The sequence below is a fragment of the Setaria italica genome, chromosome VII (assembly GCF_000263155.2).
Source record: "Setaria italica strain Yugu1 chromosome VII, Setaria_italica_v2.0, whole genome shotgun sequence".
NCBI lineage: Eukaryota > Viridiplantae > Streptophyta > Magnoliopsida > Poales > Poaceae > Setaria > Setaria italica.
In genome coordinates, this window is record NC_028456.1 from 2,431,486 (window position 1) to 2,455,206 (window position 23,721).

The 23,721-nt window shown below is 43.8% G+C and overlaps 1 pseudogene; it reads right to left on the bottom strand.

Annotated features, from left to right (window-relative positions):
- LOC111257820 overlaps positions 1-20,837 on the bottom strand; it is a 28,131-nt pseudogene extending 7,294 nt beyond the window's left edge.
- Between the last annotated feature and the right edge of the window lie 2,884 nt (positions 20,838-23,721).

The following is a 23,721-nucleotide window of genomic DNA, read 5'->3' on the forward strand; positions in this document are numbered from 1 at the left end:
TCATTACAGATCTGAATTAGATGATAGTGAATATAATAAATAACTTCAGATGAATATATTTCACTATCTCTTTTTTCAGCCTAGCATGGCTTTTTCTCCCTGATGTGTGTGTATTCTTCTGTTCTTTTGCGATCCTAGAGTTTGTCACACATACTTTCTGCAAAGGTAGAAGAGTGATGAAGAGCTGTTACACTTGTTGCTTTCAAACTGCATATAAATGTTAAGTAAATGGATGTCACCTTATGTTGTTCTCGGCACCAAAATCCAACAAGAGCTTTCCATTGTAGTTCATTCACTTTGTTTGGTTTCCCATTTATGATTTCATCTAGAGATCTCTCTTCACGATTGAAATATTGTTTCTTCAACTTGGATTTGTAGGATCGCCACCTATTGTTAATAGTCAGTAGCATCCAATCCCTTGTAAGATTCAGCATTTGGCGGGGAACTGAAAGTGTTCCTATAAAGAGTAGAGGTAAATGTTACTGGATGGATGAAAATTGAGGTACTTGCTTGAACTAGTAAGATTAATTTTACCTCCACATCCTTGATTATTTGTTGCTTGTGAGTATTGAACAGAGCATTGTCCCATTTTTCAATGTGTAAAGGAGTTAATGATGGTTTTTCTGCTGTTTGTCCAAGGTACTGACCAAGAACGGAGGCTGACCTTTCATTTGGGACACCAATTTCATTAGTACCTACAATTACCTTTCCTCCATCTAAATCCTCTATATTTGAAACTCTGAAATCCCCTAAAACTTGTCTCACCTCTCCATTTGGCCCTACATATATGAAACAGATTGATTTGACACTACATTTGGATATGCAAGGAAAAAAATATGAATCTTACATATTATCTTAATGGGGGTTTGTGGATGGTGGCATGGTAGGCGAGCTAATAATCCATCAACATCAGGAGGACCTTGTAAGTCATCACCGTTCTCATTTACTACTAGGTTGTCCTGCCCATTCTCATTCTCTGCTAAGTTGTCCTGCCCATTCTCAATAGGTTCTGCATCCCCTTCTTCTTCAAGGTTCAAGTTCCTTAACCTTCAAAGTGGTCTTACCGTGATTTATTCTGCATATACATAGGGTACAAAGATCAGCATTTACAATTTAGTGCATTATCTCTCAGAAGGCAAAATGCAGCAGCACAGTTTTAGTATAATAGAACACATCTTTGAAAAGGAAAACTTAAAGTGCAACATTCTGCCCACTTCAGCTGATTCAAATAAAAATTCTTATCAAAGAAGGCTAATTACATAATGGAAAAACTTAATTAAACACTTGACTGGAAGTTTCCCTCAGCATCTTTGAGCACCTTTCCTCTGTTTTTCTGATGCTTAGGTGCTAAAGTTGATTGAAAGCTAGTGAGGTATAGTAGATAATATAGGTGGATCTGAATTAATGGAAACAATTACAGCAGGTAGCACATCCATGCAAACAAAACAAGATACCTCTGCAAAGGTTAATACATAGTACCACTCAAAATGATTGGACTCATGTAGTTTACAGTGGTATCCCTCTCACTTCTAATTCCTATGTGTTTGCACAGAAGTCGCAATACATACTAGTGTATAAAGACAATGATTCCTTTACTATTAGGACACAGTACCACTCAAAATGATTGGACTCATGTAGTTTACCTTTTTAAGAATGATTACTGAATTTACTGGCACTTATTTGCAGGAAAGTCCTGCAAGTGCTGTTGCTAGCGATAAGGGTACTCCTGTACCCTCCAGTTCTAGCCAGGAGAAGGATTCAGTGACAAAGGCTGCACCAAACAAGGTCAAGGAAAAAAAGTGACGATGAAGGTAAGCCATTGCTTGCTGAACTCAATGGAAAACAAGACCCGGTGGCGAGTTCGAAGAGTGAGAAATTAGAGTCGAGAGTTGACCGGAGTCGGGAAAGAGAAAGAGAAAGAATCGAAAACCTATGCATGCATTTATTTTGCGTTGGAAAAAAGAGAGGAAATTCATAGATCATCTCTGAATTTGATGAATCCAAAACCTATGCATGCATTTATCCCCTCCTAATTACCTGAATTTTGCGCCGGCGGTTCCAGGGGTGGCGTCGCAGACGGCTTCCAGGGGCGGTGTCACCGGCAGCTTCTAGGGGCGGCGTCGCAGGCAGCTTGCAAGGGAGGTGGTGTAGGTGGGAGCTTGCAGGGGTGAAGCCAGCGTGGGCTACCAGGGGCGGCGCCGGTGGGGCCTCGCAGGGGCGGCGATGCCGGGGAATACCAGGGGCGGCGCCGGCGGGTGCAGATGGGATCCGGCGGTGGGAACCGAGATGGAGGAGGCAAAGGAAAGAATGAAGATGGGAAGGATAAGGAGGAAGTGGGAGGTTACGATCCTATTTTTTCACAGGATGGGCGGTAAATGGCTGCCGGATGGCGCCAAGCTAATTTTCGGGGAAAACAAAAAAAATCAGGCGCCAAGCTAATGGACGGGTCCCACTTGTCGGCGTCGAGTTTTAGTTCGGTTCATGATGATCTTCTTTTTTTAATTTTGATCCATCGTAAAAATGCTAAACATGTTTAGATGTCGCATTTGTTGTCCAAATTAGGTGATTTTTTTTCTAATTTCTCAGAATTTTTTTTTCTTTCACGTGGTTTCATTTCCATGGTGTTACTCAACCACTTGTACTAACATTTTGGCATTTGCTTCACTATTTACTTACTCTACAATGAAATGCCCTTTTTTGAATGTGTCAAAGGTATCAGGGGCATATAAATAGTCAAGTTGAATTCTTGGTTGATCAAATCTATATATATGGCATATCACATAGGTGTATCATGTTCAATGTCACCTTCTTTGCCTTGAGGTAATATCATGTGGGAGCTAAAACAATGTTTCAGTGCAAATTGGTAAACGAGCACCTCAAGGACAGGATTTATCACACAAACCATTGAGCTACTCGTTCTTTTTGCAGCGGCTTGACATCTTTACTAATGTAAGGTTTGGGTTCGTGACACCAGAATACTAAACCATAGCGGGATGAAAACCATATAGGATTGTCATGCACAAAGCTAGTGATACACTTATCTTTGTATTTGTGACTGAAACCTATAGCATTCACTCATACACATTGTGTTAGAACTTAAAAAAATATATAATGGAATTGTATAAGCAAAAAAATTAGGAATAAAAAACTGACAAAAATTTAGGAATAAAATGAAAAAAAAGCAAAAAAAATTGTGATGCATCACTGAATCGAACCGTGGTGTACAAGTACCAAAGCAGCAGACAAACCATTGAGCTATCACTTTATTTTGGTAACTAAGAAGAAATTTATTTATTTTAATGCTTCTCGGTTCCTTCAGCATCCGCATCCTCCCCAAAACCCGCGCACCCTTTCCTTCTCTCCCATTGATCGTCCGCTCCCTCCTTCTCGACGCTCCCCATCCGCGCAGAAGCCGCCCACGCCCTCCTCCACGACCCTCCCCGCTCCTACCTCGTCCTTCTACCCACGACGTCTCACGTGCCTTATCTGGACGGCAGAAAAAGGGGAGAAAAGTTTCTGTCTGAAGTGGTGGACCGTCCGCGCTCTTTACTGCGGACCGTCCGCTGTGCGCGGACCGTCTGGGATAGCTACCGCGGACCGTCCGATAAAGGAAACAAAAACTTTCAGCCAATAGTTTAGTTTTTCCTCAAACGGCGGACCGTCCGCGCTATTCCTTGCGGACCGTCCGCGACGGGGGCGCCATAGTGGACCCGCGCCTCGCGTGCCTTATCTGGATGGGTCTTGACCCTTTCTCCTCCAACCGGTCAAAACATGTTTCTTACATCCCCTTTCTCCTGCACTTCTAGAGGAAGATTCTCTCCTAGGGTTAAGCTTTGGAGACTTTCCCAGACCGTCCGAGGAAGGATTCCGGACCATTCGCAGGATCCTCACCATGACTGGACGGTATTCCTTCGATCTCTTTTGGTTTTCTTGGTTGTTCAATGACGGTTAGGGTTTCATGTGGATTTGTTGATTTGTCCATGGATAAGGGTTTGCATGTTGGGGATTCACCTCTATCTTCTTCTGTGAACTCTCTCAATCATCAGTACCATTGGAAATCAAGAGATTTGGGGGAAGGATTTTCATGTTGTTCTAGATCTCAGGGTCAGCCCGATGAACGGCGGACCGTCCGCCGTTACCCAGCGGACCGTCCGCGGTTCCTCGACGGCTGCCCGAGAGCCCTAGAATCTTAGAGATAACAGCAAGTGTCATTCGCTTTGTATCATTGCATAAACTAATAACAATTCTCTATATCATTGACAGTGGCCGTGTTGGTCATATCACAAAGGCCTTGACTCGGAAGCTGAGAAAGGGAAGTTCATCTAAGCGGCCTCGGTTTGAGGATGATGGGGATTCAGGAGAAGAGGATTCTAGAGATGATGATTATGCTCCTAGTGATGCTGAAGTGGAATCCTCAGCGGCGTTCTCAATGCATGTTGATGAAGACGTTGATGAAGATGAAGATATCAATGAAGTGATATATGTGACCCTACACATAGCACCCAAGCGAAAATGGAATATGGAGACCTACTCCAGAGAGAGGACACCTTATCAATTCAGTCTTCCCCATACGACATCCAACCTGTTCTTTCACACTCAAGTACAGGAAGATGCCTTCTTTGGTCACCTGGTCAATAAAACAGTGTTCAAGCATCAGACAATAGATTTTGTGTACATGGCTCAGCAACCTGTTATGACCGAGGTAGTAGGGAAGTTTGAGGCTATTGGCCTGAGGAGGTTTCTTGAGCATAAGTGCAACTAGAATGACACTATCATCCGTCAATTCTATGCCACTGTTGAAATTGATTTCTTTGAAGATAAGATTGAGTGGATGACAGGAAAAAGGAAATACAGCTCTACTTTTGCTGAGTTTGCTGCGGTCAACCATCTTGACTATGCTTTTCTCACTGATAACTATAGCATAAATATGGTTGATGAGAACATTTTGGAGATTGATGACATAACACAGTCTTATGAGCCAGCTAGAACTGGGATTCCTAGACTCTATGGAAAAACAACTGGCTTGAGGCACTATCCTGCAATAATCAACAAAATAGCCCGAGTCACAATCTTGCCTAAGAGTGGCTTCAAGGATGGATTTGTGGGATATCATAGAAACTTTGTGAAGCATGTTATGAATAGATAGAAATTTTATGTAGTAAGATTAATTATGGACCAAATTGCGGCAAAGAAGGTCAATCTTGAAATCAATGTATACTTTGCCCCTTATATCATGACACTCATCAAGGCCAAAACAAGATTCCAAGGTCCGTGCAATGTCAAACATACCGTCTACAAGCCATATGCAAATAACCCAGCCTTTCTTGAAAGAGAAGTCACTCTTTATCCGGCTGTGGGAGTAAATCAAGATAAAGGATATATGGGGTGGGCAGAAAATGATGATGCCAATGCACAAGCCATGCCTCCACCTCCCCCACAACCTCCTTCTGGGTCACAGTCACATTGGGAGCCTCCTGCTGGTTATTTTGATCCATACTTTGCAAATCTCCAAGAGGGCTTTAATTCCACATTTCAAGCTTTTGGACAACAAGTGATGGATAATTTACAGAGCATGCAAGACAACATGAGAACTCACATCGCCAACCGGATCATTGGTTTTGGATATCACATCCATTCTACCATATATGAGCCCATGATGACTAGGTTGCAAAATGTTCAGGAGGGTCTTCACAATGACATTGGAGCCTTGGGTGCTAGGCTTGACACTATGAGTCTCAATGGTTCTACTTCTCAGTTTGATGAGCACCAGCAGAAACTTGAGCACGACATGAACACTCTCTCATCCAGTTTATCTGGCTTCAGTGATCATTTCTACAGTATCTTTCCAGCTCCTACTCCACCTCCTGACTTCTACCCTCACCAGCCGTACCATCCTCCTCCGCCTCCTCCGGTAGAATAACAATTTTTTTGGTACTTGATGCCAAAGGGGGAGAAGACAAGACCTCTTGATGTCATGAAGAAAGGGGGAGCTCATGGGATTATTGTCCTTTTTTGCATTTGCATGAACTTCATTATTGCATCATGTGGAACCTCTAAGTGGTTATGCTTATGTGTGGCTTGTGAACCTTTACGTGTTGCATGAACTTAAGTTGTAATAATTAGCAATTGGATCTTATGTATGCTAATGATTGAACTATGTTGCTTGAGTAATTTGTTGAAGGGAAGGCTCTATGGTAAACTCTAAATTTTCTGGAGGCCCGACGCGGACTGTCCGCAGTACAAAGTCCAACGGCTCTATTTGCATTTAATGCATGTTAGAGAAAAACCGTTATGGGGTCGCGGATTGTCCGCGGTACAAGTCACGGACCGTCCGTAGTTCAAACACCCGGCAGGCATAGTTTCTAGAGGCCCTTAGCGGACCGTCCGCCAAATGAACAGCGGACCGTCCATTGTTCAAACACCGGCAGGAATAGTTTCTGGTGTCAGCTACATCTAATATCTGATGATATTTGCAATCATAATACAGAATATTCTAGTACAAAACAAACTGACAAGGAAGAATGTAGTACAGATTAGCTTCAGCTTTAGACAAATAATTGAGCACCCATGTCAAAATTATCACGCGGGATAACTCTCACCATGGTGTGCCATGCTTCAGCTTTTGGATCTTGGACATAAAAGACTTGCTGCACTTGTGAAGAGAAAACAAAAGGATCATGCTCTAATTTTTGTCCTGTGTGTATCTTTCAAGAAAAAATCACAAGGGTGAATCCAAACTCATCTTGTCGTAACCCAGCTTGATGATGAACATCATACCATTCACCTTTGAAAAGCACTACCTTGTACTCTGCATATGACAATTCAATTATATCTGACAATCTACCATAATAATTTACACCATCATGCACGATGTTCACTATTACACTATTTTGTGTCAAGCGTGCAGCCTCATGACTCATAGTGTGGAACCTAAAACCATTAATACTGTAACCACTGCATCTCACACCACATCTGCTAAGTTTTGCAGACAATGCTCTAACCTTTACCGTGATGCTTGTTCCATCCCCTAGGATAACCTGTTTGTATAAGGAATTATATTAGATCCATTCCATCTATTAATGGTATGGGTAAAATGCATCAATTTAAGATTTGCACACCTTTTGTTCCAACCAATCAGGAAACTGTTCATCGGTCAACTTCTCAATGGAACAAGGTGTCAAATTAGATGATGGACCCATTTTGCTTTTCTCCTCTTCCAGGAATTCTCTACAACAATCGAATCATTGTCATGTCATCAAGTTACTACAAAAATAAACATAACAGGGAGCACTATATGAACAAACCTGCGTAAGTCCTCAAGTTCATTGCAATGTCGCAAGACATATCGATGCGTCTGAACAAGAAGATGGTTATCAAGGTTGACACCATTACACTTTCCAATTGGTTCACCAGCACTGTCAAACAAGTACATGGCTTTTTTTTCATCAGAAGGTTCAGGATTTCTAGATGGCCTAGTAAAACGTGTAGTTCCTTCTAAAAATCTCGAACAAAAGTCCAGGCACTCCTCCATGCAATATCCTTCAGCAATTGAACCTTCTGGGTGAGCTTTATTCTTCACAAGTGCCTTTAGCCGAGCAAAAAATCTATATGCAATTATGGACATATGTAAGTTGTAAAAATTATTGAACAATTATTGACAGTGCAAATTAAATGTAGTTGCATACCTCTCCATGGGGTACATCCACCGATATTGAATAGGGCCACCAAATTTAAGTTCTTCTACCAAATGCACCATCAAATGCACGCTCACAGTAAAGAATGATGGCAGCAAAGTTCTCTCCATATCACATTGTGTCATCACAATACTCTCTTGAAGATTTACCAACTCATCCACATCTATCACCTTTGAGCACAACATCTTGAAGAAATTAGATAATTCAACCACTATCTTCATGACATCTTTGTATTGGGATACGAGGTAGGCTACACTAGCGCAATTCAAAAAAATTCTACCACGTATAACCAGGAAGAACTGTCGTATAAGGATCACGGGATTACCACTCGACGCACTACTGGTGCGGAAGATGTAGATATGCGTCGATGCAGTGAAGACGATCACGTAGTCGTACGTAGTCGATCAACGTAGTCGTACGTAGTCGATCACGTCCAGCAGCTCCTCAGCAGCTCGTCCACGTGCAGCAAGATCGCCTCCGGTGCCGCGGCTCGTCGTCGGCTCGTAGTGGCTCGTCGGCGGCTCATCGGCAGCTCGTCCAAGTGCTGCAGGTGCAACACCTCCAAGGTATCCACACGTGCAGGGAGGAAGCGTCGCAAGCCGTACTGCTAGATCCGCGAGTTGCAACAGGCGAGGGCGTGGGAGGTGCGGCAGGTGTGTTTCGCCAAAAAGGTGTAAACCCTAGGGCGCCCCCACCCCTCTATTTATAGAGGTTCCTGACGGGCCTCTGGATCCGAGGCCCATTAGTACTTCTAAACCTAATCCAACTCGGATCAGATCCGAATTGGGCTTCCAGCCCCTTAAGTGTGTGACCCTATGGGTTCGGATACGTATAGACATGGCCCGAGTACTCCTACTTGGCCCAATAGTCGGTAGCGGCCTCTAGCAAGACGTGCCAACTCCTATACGCACACGATGATCATATCAGACGAACCATCACAACATAATATACATGCTATTCCCTTTGCCTCACGATATTTGGTCTAGCTTCAAGCCGACCGCTCTTTCTTGATCCTGTGATTCGGAATCCCTTTGTAGGTTAACTCTTAACCGTATGTAGCATGGCCATGCATTTTCGGATCCGATCACTCGAGGGGCCCAGAGATATCACTCTCAATCAGAGAGGGGCAAATCCCATCTTGATTGACCATGTCTCATAGCATGCTTCTTGACAAACCCGAAAGCTACCTTTATAACTACCCTGTTACGGCGTAGCGTTTGATAGCCCCTAAGTAGGTCGATCCACATCTAGAATACATGCGACAATCTCAGGTCTAAGGACAAAGCGTATATGTTGTTTAAAGAGAGAACTACTTCTCGTGTTGGGTCAGTCCTAACACATGTCTCCACATGTGTCCACATTATTAGTTCAACATCTCCATGTCTATGACTTGTGAAACATAGTCATCAACTAATACATGTGCTAGTCTAATATTCATGTGTGTCCTCACATGAACTCCGACTAGGGACAACTTTAGAATAACCATACAAGTAAAGAGTTTCACATACAATTCACATAATTGCAAATCAATTCAAGTAGCCTTCAATGGATATTCAATGAACACAACATACAAATCATGGATACAAATGGAATATCATCATCTCTATGATTGCCTCTAGGGCATACCTCCAACAGTCTCCCACTTGCACTAGAGTCAATCTAGAAGGTACCTAATACCCATAGCTCTTACATGCGCATCATGCTTAGCCTGCGGGAGTGGTTTTGTCAACGGATCAGAAATGTTCAGATCCGTGTGTATTTTGCATATCTTGATCTCACCCCGGTTAACGAAGTCTCGAATGAGATGAAATCGCCGCATTACGTGTTTGTTCTTCTGGTGGTCCTTAGCTCCTTTGCTTGCGCAATTGCCCCATTATTATCACAGTAGAGATTCAATGGGCTGGACGCATTCGGGAACACACCAAGCTCAATGAGGAAATTCCTTATCCAAACACCTTACTTCGCGGCTTCCGAAGCCGCGATGTACTCGGCTTCTGTTGTAGAATCGGCCACCATCTCCTGCTTGGAACTCTTCCAACTAACAGCACCACCATTCAGTGTGAACACAAATCCTGATTGTGACTTTGAATCATCTCTGTCGGTTTGGAAACTAGCATCGGTGTAACCTGTTACAATGAGCTCCTCCTCACCTCCATAGACGAGGAACATATCTTTAGTCCTTCTCAAGTACTTAAGAATGTTTTTCACCGCTGTCCAGTGACTCTCACCTGGATCAGATTGGTGCCTGCTTGTCATACTTAGCGCATATGAAACATCTGGGCGAGTACTTATCATTGCATACATGATAGATCCAATAGCCGAGGCATATGGCACTCTACTCATGCGATCCCGCTCATCAGCAGTCGAAGGACACTGAGTCTTGCTGAGATGTATGCCATGTGACATAGGCAAGAACCCTTTCTTTGTCTCTTCCATGCTGAACCGCTTCAACACTTTGTCAATGTAAGTATATTGGCTTAAACCTATAAGCCTTCTCGATCTATCTCTATAGATCTTAATGCCCAGAATATATGCCGCTTCCCCTAAGTCCTTCATCGAAAAACTATTTTTCAGTGAAGTCTTTACGGACTCAAGCATAGGAATGTTATTTCCAATCAGTAATATGTCATCCACATATAAGATTAGAAATACTACAGAGCTCCCACTAACCTTCTTGTAAACACAAGACTCTTCTTCGTTCTTGGTGAAGTCAAACCCTTTGACCACTTCATCAAAACGAATGTTCCAACTCCTAGATGCTTGCTTCAATCCATAAATGGATCTCTGAAGCTTGCATACCTTTCCAGCATTTTTCGGATTGACAAAACCCTCGGGCTGTATCATATACACGTCCTCAGCAAGGTTTCCATTCAGAAAAGCTGTCTTGACATCCATCTGCCATATCTCATAATCGAAATATGCAGCTATAGCTAGAATAATCTGAATGGACTTAAGCATCACTACGGGCGAGAAGGTCTCGTCGTAGTCAACTCCTTGAACTTGTCGAAAACCTTTTGCGACAAGTCGTGCTTTATAGATGTGAACATTTCCATCCATGTCCTTTTTCTTCTTATAGATCCACTTGCACTCTATGGCTTTAACACCACTCTATTTTGGATTGCATGGCACTCTGGCATTTTTCGGAGTCTGGGTCCATCATTGCTTCTGCATATGTCGCAGGCTCATCATTGTCCAACAATAATATTTCCCGCATTTCGCGGAGCCTTGCTGACCTTCGTGGTTGTGGCGGTGCTTCTCTTGCCATGGGTATCTCAACTTGTTCTGCTACATTAGCATCACTCATTGATTCTTGCCCGATCGGCTCATCTTGAACTTCTTCAAGATGCACTGTCTTTCCACTCTTTTCTCCTTTGAGAAACTCTTTCTCTAGGAAAACCCCGTTCCGAGCGACAAACACTTTGCCTTCTGATCGGTTGTAGAAATAATATCCCAAAGTTTCCTTTGGATATCCCACGAAAATGCACTTATCCGACTTGGGTGTGATCTTGTCCGACTGAAGTCGCTTGACAAACACTTCACATCCCCAAATCTTTAGAAAAGACAGACTAGGAACCTTTCCAGTCCACATCTCATATGGTGTCTTAACTACGGATTTAGATGGTACCCTATTAAGTGTGAAAGCTGCTGTTTCTAGAGCGTATCCCCAAAATGACAACGGTAGGTCCGACTGGCTCATCATTGATCGAACCATGTCTAACAAAGTTCGATTACGTCGCTCGGACACACCGTTTCTCTGAGGTGTTCCAGGCGGCGTAAGTTGTGGAAAAATTCCGCAACTCTTTAGATGATTGCTAAACTCGTGGCTCAAATACTCGCCTCCACGATCAGATTGTAAGGCCTTAATTTTCTTGCCACGCTGATTTTCAACTTCATTCTGAAATTCCTTGAACTTTTCAAAGGTTTCAGACTTGTGCCTTATCAAGTAGACATAGCCATATCTACTAAAATCATCAGTGAAAGTTATGAAGTATTGGAATCCTCCTCTAGCCGTCGTGCTCATTGGTCCGCATACATCACTATGTACGAGTTCCAACAAGTCTACTGCTCTCTCAGGAAATCCTGTGAAAGGCGTCTTGGTCATCTTGCCTAGCAAGCAAGCCTCACATGTCTCGTATGATTCAAAATCAAACGAAGTTAGAAGTCCATCAGAATGGAGCTTCTTCATGCGCTTTTCACTTATATGACCCAAACGACAATGCCACAAGTAGGTAGGACTCAAATCATTAGGCCGAGGCCTTTTAGCACTTACATTACAGACAGGTGAACCATCAAGATTTAAAACAAATAATCCATTCACAATGGGTGCAAAAGCCATAAACATATTATTCTTAGAGATCACACAACCATTGTTTTCACTCGCAAATGAATAACCATCCTTCATCAAGCATGAAGGAGACAAAATGTTTCGACTTAAACTAGGAACAAAATAACAATTATTCAACTCCATAATAAATCCTGACGGGAGGTGGAGTTGCATCGTCCCGATGGTCAACGCAGCAACTCTTGCATTATTGCCCACGCGGAAATCAACTTCTCCTCTTTCCACGCTTCTACTTCTTATCATTCCCTCCATCGAATTGCAAATATGAGCAACCGATCCGGTATCAAATACCCAAGAATTAATAATTGTATCAGCGAGAAATATGTTGTCTATAACATTAACAACAAGCGTACCTGAGGTAGAAGTACTCTTACTTCCGCCATTCTTCAACGAAGCTAGGTACTGCTTGCAGTTTCTCTTCCAGTGACCAAGTTCATGACAGTAAAAGCACTCTTTGTCTGGAGCAGGTCCAGTTCCAGCTTTAACCTTGGGCGCTGGGTTTGGCTTGGACGTTCCAGCCTTGCCCTTCTTCTTCCAAGAATTGCCCTTCTTCTTAAAGCTAGGCTTGTTCTGTATAGCCATCACATGGCTAGTACTAGCGCTTTTCTTGATGTCTACCTCTGCTGTCTTGAGCATACCACACAGTTCATTCAAACCTTTCTCCGTCCCATGCATATGGTAGTTCGAGATGAAGTTCCCATAGCTAGGCGGAACAGATGAAAGAATGAAGTCAGTGGCCAACTCTTTGCCCATTGGGAAGCCCAGCTTCTCCAATCGCTGAGTGTAACCAACCATCTTGATTACATGTGGTCCTACTGTTGCGCCTTCTGCTAACTTGCACTCCAGAAAGGCTTTGGACACATTGAACCTTTCGGTCCTAGCCTGTGTCTGGAACATGTCCTTGAGCGCCACGATCATATCGTGTGCCTCATGATTTGTTTCGAACTGCATCTGCAGCTCGGGTTCCATGCAAGCAAGCATAAGGCAGCTTACCTCAAGATTAGCATCAAATGCCTTCTTGTAAGCAGCCTTAACGGCAGCAGATGCATCATCAGCAGGTACTGGTGGTAGTGGGGTGTCTAGAACATCTTCCTTTTTATTGGCCCTGAGAACAATTCTCAGGCTACGGATCCAATCCGAGTAGTTTGTTCCATTCAACTTGTCCTTCTCAAGGACCGAACGCAAAGCAAACGATGTGGTGGTGTTGCTAGGTGCCATTTAATCTACAACAAAAGTAATGCAAAATACACTAAGACAAACGTATCCATGATAGAGCAAATTACATTAAACTATTTTAACAGAATCTACTCCCACTAAAATCAATATCCCTCTATTGAAACTTAGTGATTCAGGATCCACAACTAACAAGTCTACTAGTGAGCTTTAGCATCACCGCTAGCAAACGAGGTAGATCGGTAAGCAACTTTTGCTAATCATATCACATATGACTCCTGTTGTTGGGTGACATCTCTATGTCTCGGCGCCCAACCTTTATGCCCCAAGGTCCTTAACCGTTAAGATAACCTTGTTAAGCAAACAAACCCTTATGCGTGTAAGTGTCCGACACAAACCCGTCTAGTCAAGGAAAACTAGTGGCACCCTAATTTCATAGACCCACCACTAATTGTACAAGACATGGGACGGTGCAAGTTTTAGTTGGGAGGGCATACTAACTTAAACTTTGTGAGGGATCGTTCTACTTCTAACATCACAGCATGCAGAAAGTAAAACATAAACAGAATAGCATTCACACAGCTGTGACACAGTATGGCCCGTTTTCTTATGGTGATCTCCATCTCCATAGAGCCTGTTCACCATGGTGATCTCCATCTCCATGTTCCATGTGCGCCATCCTCCTGGTGATGAGTCCTCCAAGAACTAGAGCATGCTATTACGCCTAATAGCTAGTAAAGAATCTAGTAATGAAGATTACATAGTTGCTTGGATCATCACAGATTGGTATGCAGACCATTAAATACAATAAAGTGACAACACATATGGCTCCTGCCGTGTTGCCGTACGCGCGACACGCAGGTCACGAATGAGTTACACACATGCATCACATACACAAGGGGGCCATACTGATCACAAGATACATACATACATCCTGCAAAACAGAGTTAGGCGTCCTAACGTTCCAAACTTCGGAGGCCCGAAACTCCATCTTCCAAGCCGAATTTGGGAAATCTAATTTCGCCGAAAACGGCAAAGCCGTTGAATTTGATGTGTAACTTTTTCCGTAGATCAATTTTCATATAAAATTCGCCCCGATCCGAGATCGTACCGAAAAGTTACGGCTGATTTACCGAAGCATACGCATACAGCAAAAATCCCGACCCCGGCAGTAGATCTCATCTACCATTGCACATCTAATGCGCCTGGCGTATGACCCTGGATTTCGATTCGACCAATCATATTGATCTTCGCTCACTGCAACTGGATTTACGTGTATCACTTAACTCCGATGGCGGAAACCGACCGATAGGAGTATGTCGTTACACTACCATTGCAGCAAGGGCACGAAAACAGGACATAGACCAAATGGAAAACTCGCATATCTCCATATGCACACATCCCGAATCCAAAACTAAGCAGCTACGGCTCTGATACCACTGTTGGGATACGAGGTAGGCTACACTAGCGCAATTCAAAAAAATTCTACCACGTATAACTAGGAAGAACTGCCGTATAAGGATCACGGGATTACCACTCGACGCACTACTGGTGCGAAAGATGTAGATATGCGTCGATGCAGTGAAGACGATCATGTAGTCGTACGTAGTCGATCACGTCCAGCAGCTCCTCAGCAGCTCGTCCACGTGCAGCAAGATCGCCTCCGGTGTCGCGGCTCGTCGTCGGCTCGTCGTGGCTCGTTGGCGGCTCGTCGGCGGCTCGTCCAAGTGCTGCAGGCGCAACACCTCCAAGGTATCCACACGTGCAGGGAAGAAGCGTCGCAAGCCGGACTGCTAGATCCGCGAGTTGCAACAGGCGAGGGCGTGGGAGGCGCGGCAGGTGTGTTTCGCCAAAAAGGTGTAAACCCTAGGGCGCCCCCACCCCTCTATTTATAGAGGTTCCTGACGAGCCTCTGGATCCGAGGCCCATTAGTACTTCTAAACCTAATCCAACTCGGATCAGATCCGAATTGGGCTTCCAGCCCCTTAAGTATGTGACCCTATGGGTTCGGATACGTATAGACATGGCCCGAGTACTCCTACTCGGCCCAATAGTCGGTAGCGGCCTCTAGCAAGACGTGCCAACTCCTATACGCACACGATGATCATATCAGACGAACCATCACAACATAATATACATGCTATTCCCTTTGCCTCACGATATTTGGTCTAGCTTCAAGCCGACCGCTCTTTCTCGATCTTGTGATTCGGAATCCCTTTGTAGGTTAACTCTTAACCGTACGTAGCATGGCCATGCATTTTCGGATCCGATCACTCGAGGGGCCCAGAGATATCACTCTCAATCAGAGAGGGGCAAATCCCATCTTGATTGACCATGTCTCATAGCATGCTTCTTGACAAACCCGAAAGCTACCTTTATAACTACCCTGTTACGGCGTAGCGTTTGATAGCCCCTAAGTAGGTCGATCCACATCTAGAATACATGCGACAATCTCAGGTCTAAGGACAAAGCGTATATGTTGTTTAAAGAGAGAACTACTTCTCGTGTTGGGTCAGTCCTAACACATGTCTCCACATGTGTCCACATTATTAGTTCAACATCTCCATGTCTATGACTTGTGAAACATAGTCATCAACTAATACATGTGCTAGTCTAATATTCATGTGTGTCCTCACATGAACTCCGACTAGGGACAACTTTAGAATAACCATACAAGTAAAGAGTTTCACAAACAATTCACATAATTGCAAATCAATTCAAGTAGCCTTCAATGGATATTCAATGAACACAACATACAAATCATGGATACAAATGGAATATCATCATCTCTATGATTGCCTCTAGGGCATACCTCCAACACTTTGCTAGGGTAACGATCGGAGCGCCACTGGAAGAATGTCATGTAGTAACACATGATTGTCATTACTCTTTAGTCCACTCAATGTAAAGTCTTTCATGTTCACACACCTAGATATGTTTGATGCATATCCATCAGGAGTCCTAAGGTTTTTAATTACTGAGCAAAGGATTTCCTTTTTCTCTCTAGACATGGTAAAAGGTGCATCAGGAAGTGACTGCTTTTCTTTATTATCTACAACAGGATGAAGATCCTCTCGAATCCCAAGTTCAACTAAATCTAGTCATGCATTAAGGTCATCCTTTGTTTTATGACAAATAGCCAACAAAGTCGAGATAAAGTTGTCACTCACATTTTTCTCTAAGTGCATTACGTCTAGATTGTGTCTTAATCTATTGTGTTCCCAATATGGTAGCTTGAAGAAAATTGACCTCTTTTTCAACCAATCTCTAGGATTCTTCTCCTTAGCACCACTCCCATCTGACTCCTTATTTTGTCCTTTTGTTTTACGCTTGCGTTTTGTAGCACTTTCAGCAGCCACTTCCTTATTCTTGCCTTTCTAGTTGTCCTTATTTGTTGTGCACACCTTTTTCCCTAGCACAAACTCTTTCCCTTCTAACATTTTAAGAACAGTAGTGGCACTCATTGTTTTAGGTACAAGTTCAGTCTCTATCGAGCCATCAAACTACATCCTTTGCCTTCGGTATCATCTTCAGGCGAACTGATTTATACCACCTGTGCTCCATCCATATAGGTAAGCTAATGCTGGAAAATCATTTATACTCCACAATAGTGCAGCTCGGAGAGGGAATTCCTTTTTCGAAGAGGCATCAAATGTTTCAACTCCATCCCACAATAGTAAAAGCTCATCGATCAGGGGCTGCAAATATACGTCCACATCATTACCTGGAGAATCTGGTCCAGGGATGATCATTGACAACATAAAAGATGTTTGCTTCATGCAGATCCAAGGTGGTAGGTTGTGAGGAACGAGCATTACAGTCCATGTACTGTGCTTTAAATTCTGATTCCCAAAGAGGTTAAATCCATCACTTGCAAGACCAAGGCATACATTACGAGCATCTTCTGCAAATTCATGATGCCTAGCATCAAAGTCTTTCCAAGCTTCACTATCTGCTGGATGTCATAGTTTTCCATCTTTCGTACGGCCCTCCTCATGCCATCGCATATCATTTGAAGTTTTGGTAGTTGAAAATAACCTTTGGATCCTAGGTATCAATGGAAAATATCGCAACACTTTTGCTGGTTTCCTTTTCCCCTTAGGTTTAGCTGATGATCCATTCTCCTTAAAATCTTACCAACGAGAGCTCTCACACACATGGCAAACATCCTTTTTAGCATGCTCACCTCGAAATAGCATGCAATATTTGGGGCAAGCATGGATTTTCACATAATCAAGACCTAATCCACCAATGATCTTCTTCGCTTCATAATACGTCTTAGGTAGATTTGCTTCAGGAGGTAGCGTAGAAGATAGCAGTCCCAATACTGCTCCAAACGATTCTTGTGACCAACCATTTAAGCACTTCAAGTGATATAAGTGCACCAAAAATGACAGTCTTGAGTATTTACAACCAGGGTATAACCTTACGTGTGCATCCTTCAAGAACCTTCCATATATATTCTGATCCCTCCCCAAATCACCACCTTGAGCTGGATTCACAAGATCCTCTGGGACATTATGTTCCATATCTGCAAATCCTAACTGAAAATCATCTGCTTCACCTTGAGGCAAACCTGCAGCCCTACCAAATGCAACATGTAGCAGTTCTTGCATGCTATCCGATTCTCCATCCCGACGACCTTGTACTATACCCGAAGCAGGCAACATTGTGATATTTGGCTCATCAACAAATGCAATTGATGGTCTGTCATAATTCTCGCTATGATGAACCCAAGTAGTATAACCTTGAAGAATACCGTCACACCTCAGATGTGTCCTAACTTCATCACGACTTTGGGTTATTCTATTCTTGCACTTTTTACATAGACACAATATCTCGCTATCATGTGGAAGGTCCCGGTAAGCAAAAGCCAAAAATTCTTCAACACCATCTTCATATGCGATCTCCCGTCTTGATTTTTTCATCCAACTTCGATCCATCACCCTATGTAAGGAGCTGTTAAATTTAAATAAAACATATCAAATGCTTTAATTTGTAGTAATATGAAATTCATATACATGCTTCTCAAGCCATATCAGTGAAAAAAAGACCTAAATTTTGCACTGGTGGCTTCCAGGGGCGGCGGCGTAGGAGGCTTCTAGGGGAGGTGAAGCTGACGGCTTCGAGGGGCGGCGTCGGCAGCTTCGAGGGGTGGCGGCGCAGGCAGCTTCTATGGGCGGCGGGCAAAATAGACGATCAGATACATCCATCAACATATATAGAGTTCTGTAGATGGCTGTGGGCAGAGTGATCGAGTTTAGCTCAGCTATATTTCTCTATTTATAAAGGTCGTGCTATGACAATACACAACTGAGCTAGTAGTCCATTGGTAAAGCAAGTGGTAATTCAACCGTTGGTCTCAGGTTTGAATCCTGGTTGCTGCGCTCCTTTTTTGCCATTTTATCTCATGCAGCACAGCAGCAGGCCCAAGAGCACCAGGGGCCCAAGCTGAGCAGTAGGTCGAGCAACAGGCCCAAGAGCGGGTGGCAGCCCAAGGCCCAAGCTGAGCAGCAGGCCGAGCAACATCACAACAGCAGGCCTAAGAGCGGGTGGCAGCCCAAGAGTGGTTTCGAACCTGGCAGCTGGGCTGTGGCGGTCCCGGGTGATGTGGCGGCTGGTGGCTAGGTGACACGCACTGTCGGCGGCGCGCGGCCGGGTGCCAGCAGGCCCAAGAGCACCAGGGGCCCAAGCTGAGCAGCAGGCCGAGCAGCAGGCCCAAGAGCGAGTGGCGGCCCAAGGTCCAAGCTGAGCAGCAGGCCGAGCAGCATCACAACAGCAGGCCTAAGAGCGGGTGGCAGCCCAAGAGCGGTTTCGAACCTGGCAGCTGTGCTGTGGCGGTCCCGGGTGATGTGGCGGCTGGTGGCTGGGTGACGCGCACTGCCGGCGGCGCGCGGTCGGGTGCTGGTGGCCGGGTGACATGGCGCGCGGCCGGGGGCCGGTGATGTGGCGTGATCGGGTAACGTGGCGTATCGATTTGTTGAGAGACTTGGCCAGGATTAGATTGCCGATTTGGCCTGTGGGTGCCTGAGCGGGTTTTGTATAGTCAAATGTAATTTTATTTAGAGACTTGACAAACACACGTTGCTAGCTCAATGGTATGGCTGCAGGACTCTAATATTGCTAGTCGTAGTTCGATTCTTGAAAGCTACCATTTTTTTTCTTTTTTTTTTAATTTTGTTATACACAGATAATTTTAATTTTTCTTTACGACATGTCTACATGCTATTCACGATTGAAAGCATGTCAAACTTTGTATCAAATATCAAAATTCATCTTTACGTGCCTATTGATGGTTATTTGATACGCTTTACGACATGTCTAGGGGATAATGACGCTTTAAAGCGTGTGAAACTTTGTATCAATTCAATACGTTTTTCTAATCAAGTCAGAAAGCATCTTTACCTGGCTATAGACAATTATTTGATACACTTTACAACGTGTCTAGGGGATAATGATGCTTTAAAGCATGTCAAACTTTGCATAAATTCGATACATTTTTCTAATCAAGTCAGAAAACATCTTTATCTGGCTATAGATAATTGTTTGATACGCTTTACAACGTGTTTAAGGGATAATGATGCTTTAAAGCGTGTCTAACTCCGTGTCATTTTGAGACAACTTCAATAGAATGTTAAAAAATATCTTTATATGACTAATAACACTGTAAGCGTGTCTAATATCGTAACAATCTGACACATTTTCGAAATTGTGTCAAAAAGCATCTTTACATGCTGATGTAGAGACGCTTTTATCGTGCGTTACTACTATAGCATATCTACAGGGGTTTTTCCAGTAGTGATACCACATCACTTTCGCGGGAACTCTCTTCTTGGGAGACTGCCCCTCGACATCATCAGGATCATCTCGCCTGATCTAATACCGCAACGCTTCGCAGACGGCACAAGCATCCATTTTCTCGTATTCATCATCATGGTAGAGGATACAGTCATTACGGCATGCGTGCATCTTCTGAACGTCCAATTCGAGAGGGCAAATAATCTGTTTAGCTTCATATGTTGTGGACTGTAATTCATTATTCTCGGGAAGAATCTTCTTGACAATGTTCAATATCCCCTGAAATGCCTTATCGGACACACCATTTTTTGCCTTCCATTGCACAAATTCTAGTGTCGTACCGAGTTTTTTATGGCTCTGCTGGCAATCTGGTACAATAATTTTTGGTGATCATCTATCATGCGCTGCAACTTTGCTGCTTCCTTCTCAATTTTGCAATCTCTGTGTGCATCTCGTAGCACTTGACCAAGGTCATCAGTAGGGCCATTTTCTGCAAACTCATCTTCATCAGCCTCGCCCATTGTAGTATCTGCAAAAGCTTGGCCTGCAACCTAGTCCGGAATGTTGTCATCTTCCTCCTCTTCCTCGCCGTCTTCCATTACAAACCCTCGTTCACCGTGCTTGGTCCAAACAAAATAGTTAGGCATGAAACTGTATCTAAACAAGTGGCTGTGAATAGTCCCCCAGGAATCCTTTGAATAGTCCTTGTTATTGCATTGGAAGCATGGACAACATACAAACCCATTCTCTGGCTTGTTCGCTTTGGCCACTTCGACAAAATAATGCAAGCCATCAATAAACACCTTGCTCTGCCTGTCTGCATTATACATCCATTGCCGGTCCATCTGCATCGTATTACGCATGAAAATGGATTACACTTGATAATGGATTATGTGTGAAAATTTATTACACTTGAAAATAGATTACGCGTGAGAATTGATTACACTTGAAAATGGATTAGCGTGACAATTGATTACACTTGAAAATGGATTCACGATTGAAAGCATGTCAAACGTTGTAGTGCAAATAATGCTGAAAGTTTAGATATAGATACAAATACACATATTTAAATTAAAGATCCAAACAACATGATACAATACAACAAGCCATCCACTAGTTATTATCTAGGAGGACTTTAAGCATCCTTGGGTGGTGAAGATGAAGGTTCCACTGACCCAGCCTCATCCTGTGGTTTATTTGTGCCGCCTGAAACGATAATACTAAGTGGACGTGAAACACCCGGGACTGAGGGTGGAGCATAACGACCACCAAAAGGAGGTTCCTGACCCGCGGCAACAGCTTCTTCATGACGTTTCTGCAAATAACGAAGCATTGCTTTTTCCAACGTGCTCATTTTCTTCGGCTTATGCTGAGGGTCAACTATGATTTTCCCCTTGCCGAAAGAGGAACGACGATCGCCCCCACCATCGTCACTTCCTCCAGTAGCAGAAGCTATCTATGTACAAAAATTCTTACCTTAGCACTGCAGAAGTAGTTGAACTTGAAGACCATGATCATCGCGTGAGCATGTCCTCAACTGGGCAGCACCGCACTTCGTCATGAAAGAGGTTCGATTCTACGGAAAAGGGGACACGGTCACGATGTCCGTATCCACTCTTTCTCATAGAATCGAACCTCCTTCTTGACATACGTTGCTGCTCGGCGGAGAACATCCTCACAGAGATGAACACGGTATGCAAGTTCAACAAGTATGGATTTGAAAAACCATATTGAATTTGATAAGATAAACCATCTAGACAAGGTAGCATCATTCTTAACCCACTGCTAGAATACATACTATATATGACACATCAATCTCCCTCACATTCTAGCTCAAAACACCTCTTCATTTTCTACTTCATCACATTCTAGCAAATAAACTTTCCATCTCCAAAGCATAAATCAAAGTGTAACAAGAGGATGAAGTAGCAAACCTTCACAACACTTGTGTTGGCTGAGTGAAATTCTCACGAAAATGAGGGGAAAAAATTCGGGCAGCACCTCCCTTGCTTCGGTGAAGCTCAGCTCTCTATCTATGTGGTGGACTGGCTCGGGCTGGAGGAGGAAGAAAGGCCTCTATCTTAGTATACAATGGGGATGAGTTTTTATCCCGGTTAAAAACTCCAACCAAGACAAAAAGCAACACCTTTTGTCCCGGTTTTACTTCCGGTTGGTAATTCCAACCAGGACAAAAGGTCCACCCTTTTGTCCCGGTTGGGCCTCCAACCAGGACAAAAGGGTCACGCCACCGACACCCCGGAACTAGCCGTTACAACCGGGACTAAAGGGGGGCTTTTAATCCCGGTTGCAGATACCAACCGGGAGTAAATCTCCCCTCCATTTTTGCCTACCGTGGCGCACCCCCTTTTGTCCCGGGCCAACTTTAAACCGGGACAAAAGGGGGCGCATCGAAAGTCAGTTCTCTACTAGTGACTATTGAGCACATCAATGACAAGAATGAAAAGCATGGGGGATAAAGTATCCCCTTGCCAGAGCCCGCACTGATGCTGAATGAATTCTCCAGGTTCACCATTTAGCATGACACGAGTGGAAGAAGTGGACAGCAAATTCGAAATCAGATTGCACCAAGACATACCAAAGCCCAAATGAGTGAGGACCTCCAGAAGAAATGACTACGATACCAAATCAAAGGCTTTGGAGATGTTCAGTTTGAGAAAGAGACTTGGCACCTTTTGTCGATCAAGGACCTTCACAGTTTGTTGAACAAGGATGAAGTTATCATGAAAACTTCACCCTCAAATGAATGCACTCTGATTTGTAAAAACCATAGAGTTTAGATGTGGTGCCAAACCAATGGCAATAATCTTGGTTACTAATTTAGCAAAACTGTGCCCTAAATTGATGGGACAGAAATCCTTGGCCAAAACTGCATCCACTGCACCTTAGGAATCAGCGTGATGTAAGCTGCATTAAGAAGGCCAAGCCCCCTAGCATTACCTTGCTGCAAGGTGATAATAGCAGCCATAAAATCTGCTTTAATCGCAGACCAACACGCCTTATAGAACCTGCCCATGTAACCATCCGGGCCCGGGGCTCTATCCATTGGCAAAGTTTTAATTGTTTCCCTAACTTCTTCCTCAGTAATCGGGCTATCGAGCATGGACAGATCCAACCCAGTCCTATGGAAAGATTGCAGGTTCAAGGACATTGATCGATCAACAACATTTCCTATCAGATTATCATAAAAAGCATCCATAACCTCCTGTATGTCCTCTTGAGATGTTGCCACCCGATCACCATCAATGAGTTTGGAGATAAAATTCTTCCTCTTGCGAAAAGCAGCCTGCTTGTGAAAGAAGGAAGTGTTTAATTTGCATCGCCATGTTTGAGGTATCTGACTTGGGACGTAGTCTCGCAATGGTCCTTTCCAACGAAGCTAGCCTCAAGCAATGACGCTTCAACTCCCTTCTCAGCCAATCCTCCTCTGATGTGAGCTGCCTCATGTCCTGTGCCAATTCAAGCCTATGTAACACCTCACGACCAAGGGCCAGTTGTGGCTTTGTATGTCCCACCTTCTTGGCACTCCAAGATTGCAAAGCACGTGTCAGCCGCTTAAGTTTGATAGAGATGCGCTCAAGAGGGCACGCATTCCTCACCGGTTCATCCCAAGAACTCCTCACCGTGTCCAGGAATCCCGGTAGTTGGGTCTAGTAGCTTTCAAAGTGGAATAGTTTCTTGCCCTTAACACCATCC